The sequence below is a fragment of the Ictidomys tridecemlineatus genome, unplaced genomic scaffold, assembly GCF_052094955.1.
Source record: "Ictidomys tridecemlineatus isolate mIctTri1 unplaced genomic scaffold, mIctTri1.hap1 Scaffold_161, whole genome shotgun sequence".
NCBI classification, from domain to species: domain Eukaryota; kingdom Metazoa; phylum Chordata; class Mammalia; order Rodentia; family Sciuridae; genus Ictidomys; species Ictidomys tridecemlineatus.
In genome coordinates, this window is record NW_027521410.1 from 285159 (window position 1) to 304492 (window position 19334).

The window sequence follows — 19334 nt, forward strand, 5'->3', positions numbered from 1 at the left end:
CCAATAGTACTATAGTGAAAATGATGCATGTCACTATATGTCTCTAGTGACATTTATAAGTAAAATTAATTGAAATAATATATTGATCATTATAAACTAATATAATGATTAATACTTTAATTTAAAACAAAACATTCATGCTAAAATTTACAATGCAAATATTAATTACATTTTATTTTATACTATTATGAATTATTTCATACAATACTGTACATGTTCATACATATATTAGTCAATGTTATGTCTACATGCATCACATGAAATTATTATTGCTTATATACTTTGTTTTCATTCTATTTTGTCAAATCTTGTGTGTAATTTATACTTACAACCTACAGCTACTTGGACTATAGATCCATCAAGTGTCCCACAAACATATGTGACCCAGTGTAGGGCTTCCAGGTGACTAATGTCCTCTCCTTCAGAGAAACATGTGGCTTCATTTTCTGACTATGATCCTGGTCTTGAGACAAAGAATTGTACTCTCAACCCTTAAAAATAGCCATTCACTTCCTTTAAATTTCAATTGTAACTCTTGTAGCAATATAGTACCCTAAGCAGCTCCTAGAACCCGCCATCCCCCAAATCTCTGATCATTCTCCTGGCATGTGCTATGTAAAGAGCATTCTCTTCCCTGGGAAGATGCTGCACTTTTCCTTCACTTCCCTTTTCAAATTATTTGACCAGCAGCATCCATGATCCTTGACTCCACTAGGAGGTTCTCCTTGGCTCCTATCACCAGTGCCTCCTCTGAGCTGCTCTTTGGGGTCTTCTTTCCCACCACCTGGGCAGTCAACACAGTGTGCCTCTCTCATGTGCATGGCTGTGCCCTCCCCAGCCTCACAGGCAGCCTGTGTCTGCAGGTATCACTGAGTTTAGTGCTTTCTAATCTGCCTGCCTGGTCAGTTCCTTAAGCCATTGGCCACATGCCCAGCTCCACTCTGGAGGTAACTCTCCATCCACGTTCTGTCCCATTTCACCAAACTGGGTTTTTAAAAATGTTTTAAAGTACTTAACCCTGCTCTGTGAGAACTGTTTAGTGAGTGTCACTCCGTGCCCCCGACATTGATGATGTTGTGTTATTGACATGATGGGTGACCCAGGCGACATCTGGGGTTCAGTGCCAGATCTAGTTTGTGGCTCTGTTTTTCTTTTGCTTGCATTAAATGTTGACCCACTATTCTGCTTTGTGTGGCCATTAGTAATATACAGGTCATTTCATGTGCCAGATATTTATTTTAAGGCTTTATATTGGTCACCACCATTATTATTTCTTGCCCCCCTTTTTCCTAAGAGCAGCTAGGAAGTGATTGGGATGCTACAGATTCACGAAAACCTCCATTCCAAATCCAGAGCAGGGAAAAACAACAGATGAGTGGAACAAAAATGATAAAAAAATGAAACATCAAACACAACACACACACACACACACACACACACACACACACACACACACATACACACACACACACACACACACACACACACACACACACACCCCACACACACACGGTGCTCTCCACTGGAGCCCAGGCTCAGAAACCTCGCCAGTCCCTGCACAGGCCGCACATACTCCACCACATGCACATTCCCCAGGTCAGGCCTGGAGTGCAGATGCGGGGTCTGGACACTGTCTGTTCTCCTCCCAGATGCCTGCACCAGCTCCCAGCAGCCAAGGGTGCCCTCAGGCCTGGGAATCCCCAGCTCATGCAGAGAATCTCAGCGTCTTTCCATCACCAATTTTCTGCCTTTCTGGGTCTGTTGAGATCCACTTCCCTCTCTTCCACAGGTTCACAGATGCCAAGTTCATTGCCAGGGCTTCCCTCCCTGGCTGCCTAAAGGGAAGTGGGGAAGGCGAGGGGGGAGCAGACTCCACCTCCAGCAAAACTGGCTCATCTCTAATGCAGCACCTCTTGTTCTATCTTCAAAACTTGTAAAGGTCTCTCTACGGTTATTTTACTGTCCAATGGGAATTCCAGTGAATTTCCTCCATCACCCTGTTAGGAAGCAAACCCCTGCTGCTGGGATCCCAGCTCAGGGGCAGCTGGCACCTGCCCCTTTCTCTACTCCACCTTCCCCCACATGGAGTAAGTTTCTCCTCCAACACTTTCACCAAGTTACCAGGGAAATCCATCTTTTCTCATTGTAGAATAACACTGCTTGTTTTTTTCCACACATAACCATGTAATCACTGTGTGTTCATCTGAACTGATAGGACATCAAGTCCCACCTTTGACCTTTGTTTCCTGACAGTGCCTTCCAGAAGCTCCCCGTATGGAAGGCAGCATTCCCTGAAAGGCAGAAGTCACTCAACCTTCTCAGTGTATATGACTGCACCACTGGCAGTCAGAGGCTTCTATGGTTTCTGGAATGGTGGGCACAGTGAAGGCCACCCTGGGGTGCTCTTGGAAAACACCTGGAGCTGCCACAAATCTCAGAAGGTATGTGGTGCCCCCCCCCCGATGGTCTGGGTCTCTGGCACCAACGTGGTACATCCACTGAACAATGTCTACAAGCTGATGCCTGCCTGCCTAAGAGAGGACTGATTTCATTCTCTTCTCCTCTCCAAGGAAACCCCATTACTGGCAGGTGACAGCAGAGGTCACACAGGGAATACACTCCTGGGTGATGGTTTCCCACTCTCCTCTGCCAAGCACCTGAGATCTCACACTTCAATGGAGTGGCCAACACCCTGACAATAATTCCATCAACATAAAAATGCAGACACATGTTCAAAATACTGTGACCTAGTGAGAAAGTCATGCTTCTTTAATGAAAAGGAGAATTTTAAAAAACCTTGTCTTTCCATTTTTTTGATTGAAAAAATAATAATAGCAAATAAAAATAAATAAATAAAGCCATAGGTTACTGAAATATTACTGTAGAAATTTTAAAATCCAACTGAAATTCTAAATATTATACAAGATTAATATTAAAATTATATTAATTTTTTATTAATTCTTTTCTAGTAACTGTAATGCAAATCATTGTATTTTGTTTCTTCTAAGAATTTGGTGACTCTTTTCCAGGGAGTTTGGTTGGATCTAATAGCATGTTGACTGTAATGATTTTGGATTGTGTGAGGTGCCTCCTGGTGTTGATTTGCATTTCTATTTGATTACCTTAAATATTAAACATTTTTTTTTCTGTGATAATACATGCTGTATGGCTGTAAACATTTGGGCAAGATCAGGGGAACTGGAGATGAATTATTTATATTACTCAAATGACTCAATAGCAAGAAAATAATCTGATGGTTAAATGGTCAAGTGATTTGATAAGTATTTCACTAAAAAAATTTACAAAGAATCAACAGATGTTTGAAAAATGTTTAACATCATCAATCATAAGTGAAATTCAAATTAAAGCCACAGAGATGCCACTTCATACCTATTTATTTGTTCACTTCATACCTATTTATTTGAATGGCTATTATAAAAAAACAAAGCTACATGTTTGTGAGAATTCAGAGAAAAGGAAACACACACTTTGCTAATGGGAGTGATAATTGATGCAGTCACTTTGGGAAAAGGTCTAGTGGCTCCTGGAAAACCTAAGGTAGAACTACCATAGAATGCAGCAGTCCTCAGCACTGTGTGTCCTCAAACCACATGAGTCAGTGTGTCAAAGAAAGTCTGTGTCTCTAGCATATGGCAGCGTCATTCCCAGTGCCAAGGTACAGAATTAACCCAGGTGTGCATCAGCAAATGAATGGACTGAGAAAACACGTGTGTGCAGGAGACATTGTACCACTTAGCATTAGAGAGGAGGGACAGTCTCTCACTAGTGACAATGGGTGACCTGGAGGACCTAGTGTGAAAGGAGCCAGGCTCAGCGAACAAGCAGCACATGACCTTGACCCTGGAGTCAGAAAAAATGATACTCATAGAAGCAGAGTGGCACTGTGGCCAACAGAGCTTCTGGGAAAGTGACGTGGCCTGGCAGGAATTCAAAGGAAGCAGTTCAAGAGATCTACCATGAAGCATGGTGTCCTCAGCTATAATCATGAACCACATGTTGAAAACAGCTGAGAAGACAGAGGTTAAGTGCTGTCAGGACAAAAAAACCCCAAGTGCACAAGGTACTGCATCTGCTAACTGGTCAAAGCTAATCATTGCAAAATACACGTCTATCAAAAGACCATGAGGAACAGCAAGAAATAAAATTGTTAAAAATAACATTTTTAAAGTTAATTCTTGTATAATTTCATAATCTGTGTATTTGAGGATGTCAGTAGGTGAATAAAACTATATTTTATGAACTAATATGTACTCCTTTATAAAATTCAAAGTCAACCTAAGAGGTGTAGCTCTAAATATCCTGTGTGTACCTGGCACTCTTCCAAGAAATTTTCACTAACAAATTAACTTTATACCCACAGACCATATATACCATGTACCCTGATATCATCCAGTTTTATAGGTGAAGAAACAAAGAACCAATTGCTTATACTGTAAGTAATTGAAAAACCAGCCTCTATCTCAGAGCAAAGCCTGTCCAAGGAAGGGACATGGCCTTTGTCCTTGGAAAAACCCACAGAGTACTCCTAGGCACATTCCCATGCTGCTAAGTTGTTTATCTACAAATAACAGGAGAGATCTGCTGCGCCAGGTGTCCCTGACTCAGTCAGGCTAGCTGGAGATCCATAGCAACCCTCTAGCAGCCACCAATCAGCAGGAGACAGGGAAATACCTGGGATGCCAGATGACCCTCCCAGTATTTTATGGTGGTTGATAACAAGTTGGGAAACCATGTAGTTCAGCATGTACACCCCTCTTGGCTCAAACCAATCAGTTCAAACGAATATCCCTTTTGTACTGACCAATCACCCCTCCCCAACTTGTTCCCGCCAGTGAATGTGCTAATCGTGTTTTAGAGTTGTTATTTGATTTTCCCAAGGTTTGTGATGATTTGCTATGATATATGTGAAGTCCCTGCCCTCTCCAAAGAATGTATAAAAATGCTGCAAACCCTGGGCTCCGGGTTCTCTCAGCATCACCAGTTGCTGTGTGTGCATGCGGAGGACCCAGCTAGCTCGCAATAAACACCTCTTTGCTGCTTGCATTGAACTTGGGTCTCTGGTGGTCTTTGGGGGTCCCAAATTCGAGCATAACATAATACAGCTGAGAGCAGTAAAAAATCATAAAGCCAAGAAACAGCCATGATCTAAATCCAAAGGGAAAATGTGAAATTCTGAGCTGAGATTGCCTCATGGCCTTCTTCCGATGGAGGCTTCTGGTGCTGGTGACTGTGTGACTCAATGATATTTTTATTTATGTTTTTCCAAGGAAACAAACTAGACTGAGCTCAGTATTTGAAGGACAGTTTTTAATTAGGCAGCATCCTACCTGAGGGAAGGCAGAGAAAACAAGAAGTGTTCCTCAGAGGACAGTGCAGGCAGAGGCACACTGTGGCCTGAGTCTCTGTGGGAGAGTCCTGTGGGCCTTGAATCTCCTTACTCGCTGGCAGAGTATGACTCCAACATCAAGAAAAGATGATTGTTCTGGACACTTTCCTGGGCAACCTTCATTCCTCCTGAGTACACTCCTGGGGACATCGAAGGGAAAATATAAAAGATAGCAATTTACATCTAGCATTTCTGAAAAAAATAGGATTTATTTTACACCAAAAGAAATTAATCAAGTTTCAGGCATTATGATGACCAATGTGTTGTTCTGCTTGGGTGAGTCATTACTTAATCCAATATTCTTCATCTTACTTCTAATACACAACTGAAAATAAAGTTATAAAGTAACACATCAAGTCTTTAGTTCTGGATAAATGTAAGAAAAATTGAGAAATGCTCTGAAACATAGTTTTTATGTACTTACCAATATGTTTCTGAGGTTATACAACCTTTAGAGGCTTTTCAATAGCTAGGGAGGGCATATTAGACTCACAACATTTTTGAGTTATAAAAAACATATCCTGATCATATAATTATTGAATGTTGTAACATGGATTGTTGAAGAGATTGACTTATTTATACAATTCTGATGGCTCCAATAAGATTAAAATTGAGATTTCAATACAAGAATTTGAATTTTATCCAAATATTACATTATAATCGAAAATAGTTACTCTGAAAATAGGTGTTTTATGGAAAAAAAAGATCTTTTTCTACCAGGTATATTAAAACATAAATTAATGCAGATGAAATAGCTTATTGTAAATAGTACTCAAAAATGTAAAAACTACCAGGCATGGTAATGTGCACTAGAATCCCAATGACTCAGAGGCTGAGGCAGAAGAATTGGCAAGTTCCAGGCAAGGCCGGGCAACTTAGGGAGATGCCATCTCAAAAAACATGAAATGCTGGGGATCCACCTCAGTGTTAGAACACCTGCCAAGCATGAACAAGGCCCTGCATTCATCAACCCCAGGACCAAAAACAAAAAGTTAGGTAAACTTTAGTTAGACCTAAACCAAAGTTAGGTAAGAAGTTGCAATTAACAAAAAGGACTGGGAGCACTTCAGATTCTCAGATCCTGAAGAACATTTTAATAGAATAATTTGAGTAATCACAACCCAGAGAGTCTACAGAAGGGTCTGCCATCTCTCTCTCTGTGTAAAAACTGTTCCTTCTGCATAAAACTGTTGAGCATGAAAGAACTGCCACATTATGGAGCAGTATGTTAAGCATTATAGGTGCAAGTCATTTAACAACAGAAGTTAAAATTATATAATAATTCTAAAATGACTGTTTGATGCTATGTCCCTCTTATTTATAGGTTGAAAATGAAATGCTCAGCCCTGGAATTATGGATTTCTAGATAATCACATACCATGCATTTGGTGAACATCCAACTAGAAGTAAACCAAACTGTCACAATGTCCTAGTGTGTCTAAAGTCTTAATGTCTCAGTAATACTATTTCTTGGAGGGAGAACATTGTTCCAGCAGATGACAGAGGCTGTAGAAATAGAACTTTTATTGAGCCTGTTTTCCACATATCCCACCTAGGTGATATCTGTACTCCTGTTTGACACAGACCAGTGCTTTAGAATGGTGATTCTGTCATGCAATAGCAAGAACACACAATGTTGATGGAGAAGATGAAACCGGCCCATTTCAGAGCGCAGCAGGATTCTGGGTGGAGAGTGGCAATGAAGTTCCTGTAAGCCTCTCCAGGGCAGAGCTGCAGAGCAGGATGGAGGGGAACAAAAGGGACCCTGGGAGCTGACTGTGTTATCCTGGACTGGTTCTACCACACCCAAGCCCCCAGGCTTCTCTTCACCCTTGTCTTCCTGGTTTTCCTTGTGTCCCTTGGGGGCTATGGCATGATGTTGACTCTAATTGGGCTGGACATGTACCTCCACACGCCTATGTACTTCCTTCTCAGCCATCAGTTTCTCTTGGACAGCTCCACCTTTTTCCCCAAGATAGGCATTGACTTTTTGGCTGGAAGAAGCAGCATCTCCTCTGCTACCTGTGGATTTCAGCTCTTCTTTTTCATGACTCTAGTGGGTGCTGAGCGCCTCCTCCTGGCAGTCATGGCTTACTTGTGACTGCTACATGGCTATCTGCCACTATTCAGTCCTCATGTGCCCCATTATCTGTATTGTCCTTGTGGCTGGAACCTGGCTGGGGTGCTCCTCAATGCCTTGGTCAGGTCATGTACACCATGGGTCTCCCCTCTACGCATCCAGGGAAATTCACCACTTCTTTGGTGAGATCTGCATTCTGCTGAAACTCATCTGTTCTGACACCTCTCTTTATGAAAACAGTCTCTGTGTCAGTAGCATTGTGTTCCTGCTCATTCCAATATCTGCCCTAATGGCCTCATATGAGAGACATTATAGGTGCAAATCATTTAACAACATAAGTTAAAATTATATAATAATTCTAAAATGTCTACTATCTGATGCTATGACTCTCTTATTTATAGAAAAGGACCCAGAGAAACAAATGCTCAGTCCTGGAATCATGGGTTTCTAGAAAATCACATACCATGCATTTGGTGAACAGCCAATTAGAAGTAAGCCAAATTATCACAATGTCCTAGTGTGTGTGTATCCAAGAGTGGCCTCCTCTCCACTATTTGAAGTCAGGATCCAACATGGGGGTCAACAAAGCTCTGGCAACCTCTCTTCTCATGTTATTGTGATGTCCCTCCTCTATGGATCAGCCATCAGCAAGTACTTCCTGCCCAGAGCCTATCACACTGCTGAGCAGGATGAAGGGTCTTCATCTCCTACACCATCCTCTCACCCATGCTCAACACACTCATCTACAGCCTGAGGAACAAGGAGGTGGCTGCAGGAAGGTTCTGGCATGATGAATTACCAGAAGTTGGCTTTTATTGTGAACATGTTGGGGAAGGATGGACCTCTGCTGCAGAAGGACATTATCAGAACAGAGATGCCAATACACAGCAGGCAAAGGGCACTTCTCTGCAGACAAACCAGTCCACCTGTGCAAGCAGACTGCTGATGGGGCAGAGCCCTGCTTCTTGTGAGCTTCTACTAAGCATAATACTGAAAATAAGAAATATACCAGCATATTTGATCAAAATAAACCACAACCCTTTTGTTTAATTTTAAATGTGAACATATTCAATGTTGACAGTATACAGAATTTTATACTATTTCTTTTTTTTTTCTGAGAAACATAACATTTTAATAGATGAAATAAATACTCCAGTACATGCAAGGTAAAAACTTGACACTGGGGGAAAAAATCACTCTATGGTGTAAATTAAAAAATAAAACACGCTCACAGTAGCTTTCCTTCCATTTGCAAATCACATGGCAAAGTCATACTCTTTCCACACCAAGTATACTCCTAATTCAACACAATTAATTAAAAAAATAACATACAAAAAAAAGGTACCTACATCCATGTCTAAGGAGTGAAACTGAGGTAACCTTTCTTTTAATTAAAATAAAAAAGAAGAAATGAACCCATGACCTCCTTCCTGCCCAATTAATAAAATTCAGTTGACGGACAGGGGTGGGGGGTGTAGGGGTAAAACCACAACCAGCAGATTACCCATTTTCTGCTCCCCACTCCTGTTTGGGCTGCTTGACCCCTGGGCTCTTCGGTGCATGTGAGTTGTGTGTGTGGCCCTGGAAGATTCCTCTTGGGCAATTAACATGGGGGTGGTGGTGGTGGCAGGTGTTCCACCTATGATTTCTTTGGTATAAATGGAGAGGGGCAGAGAATAAGTGTCTTCCTTTAGGCTGGGGTAGAAGAAAGGGCATGGGGTGGAGGGGGGTGTTACTAATTCACAGAATTGGAATTTACTGGCGGTAAAGTCCTGGGTGAAGACCTGTCTTAAAGCGTGAGATAGCAGGGTGCAGCCTTCAGACAGGGCGCTGGCCGAGTTCCTCAGCCTCTCCCTGTGGTCCGACATCTTGGCTCCCCCATCCGGGTGCTGCGCCAGATCCCTGAGGCACTGGGTCAGAAGCACGCAGGCTGACACCACGCTCATGGCACCACCCAGGATGGCGGTCTGCACCGCCTTGCCCTCTGCGATCACAGCGGCCGCGCGACCCAGGAACTGCGGCTCAGTGGCGAAGCCCACAGTGCGCTCACCGCCTGCACCAGGCGCCCACTGAAGAGCGTGCAGTGGCTGCGCGCCAGTTCACTGGGTGCCACCTTCACCTCCCTTAGGCAAGCCAGCAGCGCGGATGCACTGGTGCTCATGCACTTGACGCCCAGCTTGAACTGCTTGCGTGAAAAGCCGTCCCGTGACTTGTCACTGGCTAGGGCGCATGCGTCCGTCAGGAATTTGAGGTTGCGCGACAGGCCCTGGGACACCTCCAGCAGCAGCTGCGGGGTCATATCGGCCAGTGAGGTGGCTCTTAGCACCGCGCAGCAGCCCTGTTCCACCTCGTGGCGACAGCGTGTCACGCGGTAGCGATCCACTAGGCCCGGCTGAGCAGGCTGTGCGCCTGGGGTGGCCACTGCAGCCAGATAGGCGGCGTGGGCTGAGCACTCGGTCAGCGACACCACCAGGTCGCCCAGCTCCACTAGACTGTCCCCAGCCTCTCCAAATCGGCCCATGTTAAGCTGGCTTTGCACATCATGGGTGAGAATGGAGAACCCCTTGGTGCGCGCAATGATGGTGTCCTGGCACTGCTCAAAGGACTCAGCACCAGCACAAGAGGAGGCGGGGCCCTCGAAGAGCACTGGCCGGGCCTCGCTGGAAAGTAGTAGCAGGTCGGCCACCTGCTGCATCTTACCTTTGCAGTGGTCGCAGACCGACACCAGCCTCTTCTGTGGCTGCGAGCTGGCCGCACCGACGGCGCTCACAGGAGCGGGAGAAGCCGCCTTCCCAGCGCTGCCGCTAGCCATCGCGCCCAGGGGGCACTGGCATGCCGCTGGGGAGCCCGCTACCACCGCCGCTGCCGCCGCCCCTGGGCCTCAGCTGGCCAAGGCCGCGGTGCCTTCCCCGCACCATCATGCCATCCACCGCCGCGGGTAGAGGGCACTGGGCTACGGCGGCCAGAGCCCGGGCAGCGTAGGGTGAGCCCGAGGGCCAGAGAACACCGGGGGCTCTTCAGGGCGTGAGGAGAGGCTGCAGCGTTCGGCCTCCTAGAAAGCTTGCAGGAAGCATGAACCGCGGGAGAATACACTCACAGTCCGCGCTCCTCGCCGTGGTGCTGCCAGGAAAGTCCCTTCTGCTGAGCCGCCGCAGCCTTCCTGGGCATGGCCTGGCCTGGCGGCCACGGAGCGGAGAGGGCGGGACAGGGAAGCTGGGAGTTGTCTTTACTTCCTTCCTTTCTTTGAAATCAAAATCCTTTCCTCGGGGAGGAGCACGGGCAGCGGCTCCTGCTGTGCTGTCAACCACAGGCCACCTTGGGTTCGGCGGCACACGTGAGCTTCAGGCGCCGTGACCCCGCCAAGGCGGCACTTCTCTGCGACGGCTGCCCGGGCTGGCACTCTGGAACGCACAGCCGCCCCAGGCACATCTCCTAACTCGCGCTCTCAGGAAGCGGCGCCGGTGGCGGCTGCAGGGCCGAGGGTGTGGCTGCGCTGTCGCGGCCGCGCCGAGTCAGAGCCGGGTGGGAGCCTGCACTGATTGCGCACAGCGGCCGTCCCACTCGTGCTCTCGCCCGCCACGCCCGGGTGCGCGGGGCTCTGCGGCTGCCTTTCCCGCCCAGCGGCTCACAGCGCGCGGCCCGAAGCCTTGGCTGCACGCGCTCCGTGACCGCGCCAGGCGGCCAGCTGCTGGCTGTCGGCGCAAATCCATCTCCAGCACGCCCTCGTCCTGGGCACGCAGCGGCTGAGCTCTCCCGAGGCCCTGGCCCCGAGCATCGAATGCAGCTGCACGCGTCTACACGGCTGATGAGCCGGCTCAGAAGGTCCCCTTAGCGCCGTGACCACCAGCTGGGGCCCCGGCTCCTGCCATTTCCGCCAACCACCAACTTCCCTACTATTTCTTAATAGTAGAATATTACAGCAACATTTTGAAAAGTAAACACTTGAATACATTGCCCAAAATTCATTTTCTGCTTCTTAAAACAAAATATTTGAGCATATAAACACAAGTGCATGTTTTTTCTTTGAAATTCTTTATTTATAGATAATATGCTTTTAACTAATTGCTTTAAACATAAATTTAAACTTTGATAAATATTTACAATATTATCTATACAAGTTTGACCTAATTAACCCTAATTATCTATTTAAATATTATCTTATCGATCCATCCACTTTATGCTTTTAGTAGCACTAAATTTTCTATGATTTTTTTTCTTGACAAGTTGTCAAAAGTAAAATATTGGGATTAAGAGAATTTTATTATCTTCACTTATTTCTTAAATTAACATCATTTACATATAGATTAGTGAGTAAAACAAGAGATTCTTTGATTTTGTAACCAATATTTGATGCCAGTCAATAGTAAGGTCTTTTCTCACATCTCTGTGCTGTTTAGCATGCTTATTTTAGTATTTCTTTGTAACATTTCTTGTCTACATATTTGCACTGATATTCATAATTTTTTACACATTTAACTGTTGTTTTTATATTTTTAATAATGAATAAATAATCCATTGTTTACCTCATAATTGTAGGGCTCTGCCATGTATTTGATATTTGAATTTATGCAAATTTCACTCTGCAAATTCAGTTATTAGAAAATCTTTATATTGTAAATGTTGAAAACATATTGTATGTTTTCTCTCATTTTTCAATAGTTTATATTTTTCTTTCAAACTTAAAATTCCAAGTTCAATCAATTTATAAAGAATAGTATTTTTTTGGATAGTAATCTACAAATTCTTCTATCATTTATGTAATAAAGAAAAAAAAATTACTTAGAAAATATTAATTACATAAAAAGTTTATAAGTAGAACTGACTCGAAATAGGAATACAAACAATCATATTGAATTTTTAATTCAAACCAGTTTTTTACAATTTCATAGGTTTTTAATCTGGCAGTACTTTCTTTGTTTATGATTTCCTCTGATGTTGTAATTGCATGATGCCCTTATATTATTATCATGTTATTTACATGAGTAAACTTTTCTTGTAGATATGAACAACCAAGAGGTGTCAAACCTAACAGCATGAGCACAGAAAATACTTTCACCCTCCTGAAATGTAGTGAAATGTAAAAATAGAATGAAAGTCTTGCATATTGTTTTAATGTTGTTATTTGCTTACACACACACACAAAAGGATGTAAAAAATCTATGTGTTTGAGTTTGAGTCTGTAGGACTTCAGAAAATGAAAACCTCTTTAGGAAGGACACAATATCCAAAGAACATAATTATAATTAGGGTGAATTTTATTTTTTTTATTGATTTTATGTTAAAAAATAAATGACAGCAGAATGCATTACAATTCTTATTACACATATACAGCACAATTTTCAAATCTCTGGTTGCATATAAACTATGTTCATACCAATTTGTGTCTTCATACATGTACTTTGGATGATGATGTCTATCACATTCCACCATCCTTGCTAATTCCCTGCACCCTCCCTTTTCCTTGACCCCTCTGCCCTACCTAGAATTCATCTATTCCCCCTATGTTTCCCCTCCCTACCCCACTATGAGTCAGTCTCCTTATATCAGAGAAAACATTTGGCATTTGATTTTGGGGGATTTGCTAACTTCACTTACCATTATCTTCTCCAAGGCCACCCATTTACCTGAAAATACCATGATTTTGTTCTCTTTTATTGCTGAGTAAAATTCCCTAGTATTACACTTGCCAGAAACAAGTTAGTTGTAAGTTTCCCAAGACAGTTGTCTTTGTAAATTTTGGTTATAAAAAGCCCTATGCCCTTAGATCGGCCTGACTTTTGTGTGAGACAGTTGCCGGCCACCAGCTCTCTTGTGTACATAATGTATGCTTGCTTTAATTTTGTTTAAAATTGGAGTCAGTGGCCTTTTCTTTGTGTCACTGGTTCAACAGAAAAATAATTATTGCAGTAATTATCATTAAACAATTTTATAACACTGAATTATAATCAAATAGCAGAGAATATAATTGTCAACAGAGGCTCTCTTCAAAATGGCTACTTCGTGGAAGTCATAAACTTATAGGAGACTGTGTGATCAGGGAGTGGCACTTCCAGGCCTGCTGGCTCCTTTCTTACTCTGAAATTAAAACTGGACTCAATAAAGGAGAAAGTGCCCTAGTTTCTGGGCTATGCATGGTAAACACTAATTTATAAAATGTTCTAGTCAGATTTCGTTAGTTTGGTCTATATTACTAATTTACTTTGGAGACTAATAGTTGGTTCAGTTAATCATCAGATCTGCTGAAAGCCTGTTATTTAATAGCTCCTGAGCCAGTGAACAGAGACAGAATTCAATGGGTCTCACCTTGTCCTTAAAATACACACAGCTGTACTGAGGTGCCCAGGCCTCAGGGGTCCCTGGCATACTTGGGTTCCTATGCTAAACCCAGGGTAGCCCCAACTGTCCTCATTGCCCACTGCCCAGTCTCTGCCCTGGGCTCCTCCTCACACCTCTCTCCTCAACCAGAGCCTGCTGTGTGAGCTGCAGAAGATGACATGACTCCATGCCACACCCATTGGCCTCTCATCTGGTCCAGGGAAGAGTCTGAGTCGTCATCCCTCCCTTCACAATTGCCCTGAAGTCTGAAGCTTCCAGAGCCCTCTGGTTTCTGCTGCTGCCCTGATGACCCAGGAAGACTCCCTCCAGGGCTGGTCCTGCTCTTCAGTCTGGGCAGCGTGGTCCAGAGCCTGAGAGCCCCAGCAGCACCTCCTCAAAGTGGCTTCTTCAATGCTGCTGCCCACATCTCCCTCTGTCCTTTTTTCCTGTTTGATTCCTCTTTCCCATATGAACTGCTGTGTATCCACACTCTAAATTTTAACTCCAGGTCATGGAATCTCATGTGTTGTAGCCACAGAAGCCAGTAATAAAACACACATTCTAGCCATGCTGCTTCTGCTCCTTTCAGTGCCTTGAGCCAACTATCACTTTTGAGCAGCTGCTGGCCCTGTGATGACACAGAGGCTTCTCTGGTTATCCCCACCTCCTGCTTTTTTTTCCCTTTCCAAAGCTTTCACATATTGAGAATGAAGTGGTGGCTACAGATTATTTCATAGTAACTGTCAATAAGCAAGGACAGCCACAGAAAACCAACCAGATGCCCCAAGAGACCACACTGAAGTGGGACACAAGTGTCAATGCATATGACATAGCAATGCTACATTCATTACCTCATAACAGGAACTTCTGAGGCTGATGGGGCCCACACATGATATGGGACATTCCACAATGAGGAAACACTAGATGGGTATAAAAATATAGCCTTTATGACTTCATCTTAGATCCCATTCAATTTATTAACCACCCCAGGAAGTGTTGGCACTGTAACATTTTAAGAATTTAGTACAAAACAAGAAACTTCTGGGGAAAGGTTGAAAACACATAAATGAACAAATAAATCCATATTATTACAGGTGATCAAAACCAAATACAAATTAAAAGTGGATGATAGGTGAAAAGAACAGAAACAGTGCTCACTTCTGAGGTGCCATCTTGAACGGCCTGGTTGACTGAGGCCTGGGTGAAGGACCTGATGTCTGAGTAGAGCTCTAGAAGAGGGAGGTGAGCCATGCAAGGGGGTGGGGACATTAAGTAGTTTGGTGCTCAGAGGAGGAATTGTTCACCTGCAAAGGACAAAGCAGGCCCTAGACAGTGGAGCTGGAGAGCTGGCATGGGGCAAAGGGAGCACATCTGGGGAGGAGAGCACAGAGATTCCTGGGACAAAATTTCAGAGTGTGTGAATCCCTCTGAGAAGCACTGGATTTTATGAGTGAGGTGGAATTGTGGCCATTGGGTGGAAACTCAAAATAAACACAATATATATTGCCTGCAAAATATCAGAATAATTTGTCCATGGATGTTTGAGATTTTAAAGATGAACACACTCTTCAATTTCTCTGACACTTAGTTTACATTAATATGGACAAAAACCAGAATATAAATTAATTATATTTGATTGTGAATAGTTGTGTCTGCCTAGAAAAATATAGTTGCATTTATTGTTTTTTAGGTATAAAAATGTTGAACTCAATAACTTGGTGATATCTGGCAATAAAATACTGTGCCATGTATGATTTATGTAGAAAAATAGGGCCTGAAATTAAAATGGAATGAAAATAAATTGGGGCAATAATATCAAATAATGTTAAGCATCTCTTTATGTTATCACTGATAATGTACAGTTCTAACAGTATGTGCTAAAGATGTTTCATCATTTAAAGGAAATAATTCTCTGGTAGAGCTGATTACAGGGGTATATTTAAACAAGGATGGAATGAAAAGAGCTCTTAAACACATAATGGGCCTGTCAACAGGCCCACTGTTCCTGGATATGGTCCCTCCTCTTTCTGCTGGAGGCCATGCCTTCAAGAGCAAATCTACATTCCAAGCCAGTCACCATCACCATTGCTTATGTGGCATACATGGGTGGGAGGGGAGCTACATCAACATGCTCAGCAGTGCTCTAGGAACAGCACTGCTTTAATTCAGTAATGTTGAATTTGTATAAAAAATTCCCGCTACAAAACACCTGGAAACTCAAACACCTAATAATTTCAGGAGAAGGTTTTCTGCTCACTGTGAGGCACATTTAATTTAGTAGATTTGTCAGAGTCCAGCTCTGGCAAGGGGTCTCAGGAGATGAATGGATGGTGAGGAGGCGATGAAAGGTGGCCAAGAAACAACACAGACACGAAGTGAAGGTGCTGAATCCCAATCTTTACTTGTGAAGTTAATCATATATACTTTTCATTTTGGCAGGCTCCCAGTATTTTGTGGTTATAAATCAGGAATCATTATTCAAAGAAACAAAGTATTACGTAGCTACAATTAGATAAAAAGAATATATCTTGGCTTATGAATAAGCAAGCATTTTTACTTTCAGTTCACATTTTGCTTTGAGCTGTTTCTGCTTAGTTAGCTTTTAATAATAGTTAGAAATGCCCCAGACTATTGGCCTATACCTTGACTATTCTTTCTTGACTTACTGACTAGAACTGGTGCCGCGGTTATGGCATGTGGTTAACTTGAAAAGAGAGGCTACTAATTTTAATCAAACAAGAGTAAGAACACCAAACCATTGTGCACAGGAACAAGAACAAGTTGACCAGTACCAAGCACAAATCCGTCTTCTTAATATTAATTTTTCTTCTCTAGATTTTAATTTAATTTCTCAAAAACTTCCTTGACTGTTTTTCTATAAAGGATTTCTCATTAAACATTATCAATTTACATTCCAAAGCTGAATCTTTGCATTTAGAGCAAATAGATTTATTCTTTGGAAGTGGTTGCATTAATTGGGAAAGTCATGTTTTTTTCCTTCATACTTAATGGTCATATGAGAAGTTGCAACTATACTTATTAACAGGAATACAAAAACAAACCAGCCCATACCAAGAAACATATTGTGCTCCTCCAGAGGTTGGACACCTTGCACCATCCACCTCAGTAGGGCCTTTCCTTTGCCTGAGTCAGGGGAGGGGCGCAGCATAGATTGATAATATAATAATTCCACTTCTACACCTTTTTCTACTTTATAGAGTTACAATTTCTTTTTGAATGTGAGTGTTTTTCTTTCAAAAACTGAGAGCCACATTCCTAATTCTATATATACAATTCATAGTATTTATAAGATTCTACTCAAGAAACTGTCATAATAATATTGAAAATTTTCTTCACAGATGTACATCTGGTCGAACTGGAATGCATGCTAAACTCCTTTCTGTAAACATCATCAAGAGGAATGGGATCACTGCTAGTGGTCAGATACTACCTGCAGTGGGCCTGGAGCTGGGAGGTGGGTGTGTCACTCCCAGATCTCCATGGTACCCAGTGCAGGACATGCCCCATCCATGTCCTGGTGAGTGTGAGTGGACCTCACCTTAGCTTCACAGGAACTTTCTTTCTGCTTAAACTCCTGCAAACTCACTGGCCCCTAGGAAGGCTATGCCCCAACCACAGCAGACAAGCAAATAAGGAGCAAGAGGAAGGCTCCCAAAGCTTCTGGTTCCACAAGAACTCTACCTTCTGTCACTTTTCTTTTGCAAGCATGAGTCCTGAAGTGATGCTGACATCAAAGAGGAAGAAAAAGGTTTACTGCTCATGGTGCATCAAGGGAAATCTTCCCCTTGTCTCCAGAGATAGTGATCACACCTCCTCAGACAGCACATGTGGATAAATCTGTATCTTCCATTCTGTGTTTTGGTACAAGTGCACATTTGACACAATGTGAAAAGACAAACACAATGTCTTACTGTCAGAATTCTGACTCACTTCTCTCCAACCACTGTAGAGTTAGCTGGTCATACACTCAAGTTGATTCCCTGTGTTGTACATTATTCCCCTTGGAGTAGTGAAGGGGGAGTTGCTGCTCAGAGCACATGACTTCCTGATTCAGGGTCCATATCAAGCAGAACACTGCTCACAGAGTAGGCTGGGAACAGCAGAGCTCCTATGTCACCCACACAGCAGTCACCAGTAAACACAGGTGCCAAGTCAAGGGTCAGGGAAAGACAAGGCCTTGCTGAGCACCAGAAAGACAATTAGAGGAAAAAAGCCCAGTGAACAGAGAAGTCTCAAGTCACAATCAAAGTACCAGCAACACAACTGGGTGTGTACCCTGGTTCTCCTTAGTTCAAAGTTTGAAAGGCGAATCTATTAAAAATAACCATTATTTGTTCAAAAGTATGCAAGATACAAGGTTATAGATCATGAAAACTTACCTTGAAAATATGAGGAGGGAGTGGAGTTAAAATGGAGTATTCACATTTATGTATTTACATTTGTGAGGCTGGTGACAGAGCGCAGGTCCCTATGCATCCTAGACAAGTGCTGTACAACAGAGATACACCTGTCTTGTTTTAGTTTTTTTTTTTGAAGGTAAACAAAATTAATTAAGTGTTTGATTAATATAATCTGATATTACTGTAAAATAGTCTCTACAGAGTTTGTGGTAATCACTAAGCAAAAAACCAAATGCAATGAAAATCAAAAGCAAAGATTCAAAACATAAAAATAGATGAAATTGCTTAACTACATGGAATTCAGTAAGAAAAAAAAGAATTAACATACAGCAAAAATAGAAAAAAACAAGGGAAAGTAATAAATTCTTACCTATTAATAATTACATCATTTGAACATCAAATGAATAAATTGAACATACAATGAATAAATTCTTTGGTTCTTAAATGTTAAGGAGCTGAATGGTTAAAAACACCAAAGAACAACCCCATATGCTTCCAAGAGACCCCTCACATGTGAGAAAACACAGAGGAAAGTGCAGAAAAGAAGAGGATATTCCATGAATGGAAGCCAAAGAGAGCAGCCAGCTAGGCTTGAATTCAAATAAAATGACTGACCTGATGCTGAAAGAAAAAAGAGTTGAAGTCACCATATTTATACAGGAGATGATTCAGCAGGAGAAAAAAACATACCCAATATAAAGCAACACTCTTTGCTGTGAGAACAGAGACAGCAGTGTAATAATGACAGGCACCTTCAACACCTGCCTTCAGCAATGGGAACCTCAACCAGACAGAAATCCAACAGGGCAGCCCTGGGTTTAACTGCACCTGAAACCAAGTGGATGCAGTGGGCAGGCAAAAACATGGCCCCCAATGTGTTCTTATCCAAAGAGTCTGGCATCTACACAAGGAGATGGTGTTAGACCAGGACACAAAGGAAAGATCACTGACTCCAATTAAAATCAAATTAAAGTAAGCTTATTATTTCAACCAGCCTGGCTGCCTCTCCCAACAAAAAACGCAGGAACAAGACAGAACTGCATCTTTCTTGCAGCCCAGTTTTATAGCGCAGAAAGTTACACAAGGGGGTGGGGGTAACAGATAACAAAAT

The 19334-nt window shown here is 42.8% G+C and overlaps 1 pseudogene; it reads right to left on the reverse strand.

Annotated features, from left to right (window-relative positions):
- Positions 1-8503: 8503 nt before the first annotated feature.
- On the reverse strand, positions 8504-11160 carry LOC144372775 (talin rod domain-containing protein 1-like; annotated as a pseudogene).
- Positions 11161-19334: the final 8174 nt, after the last annotated feature.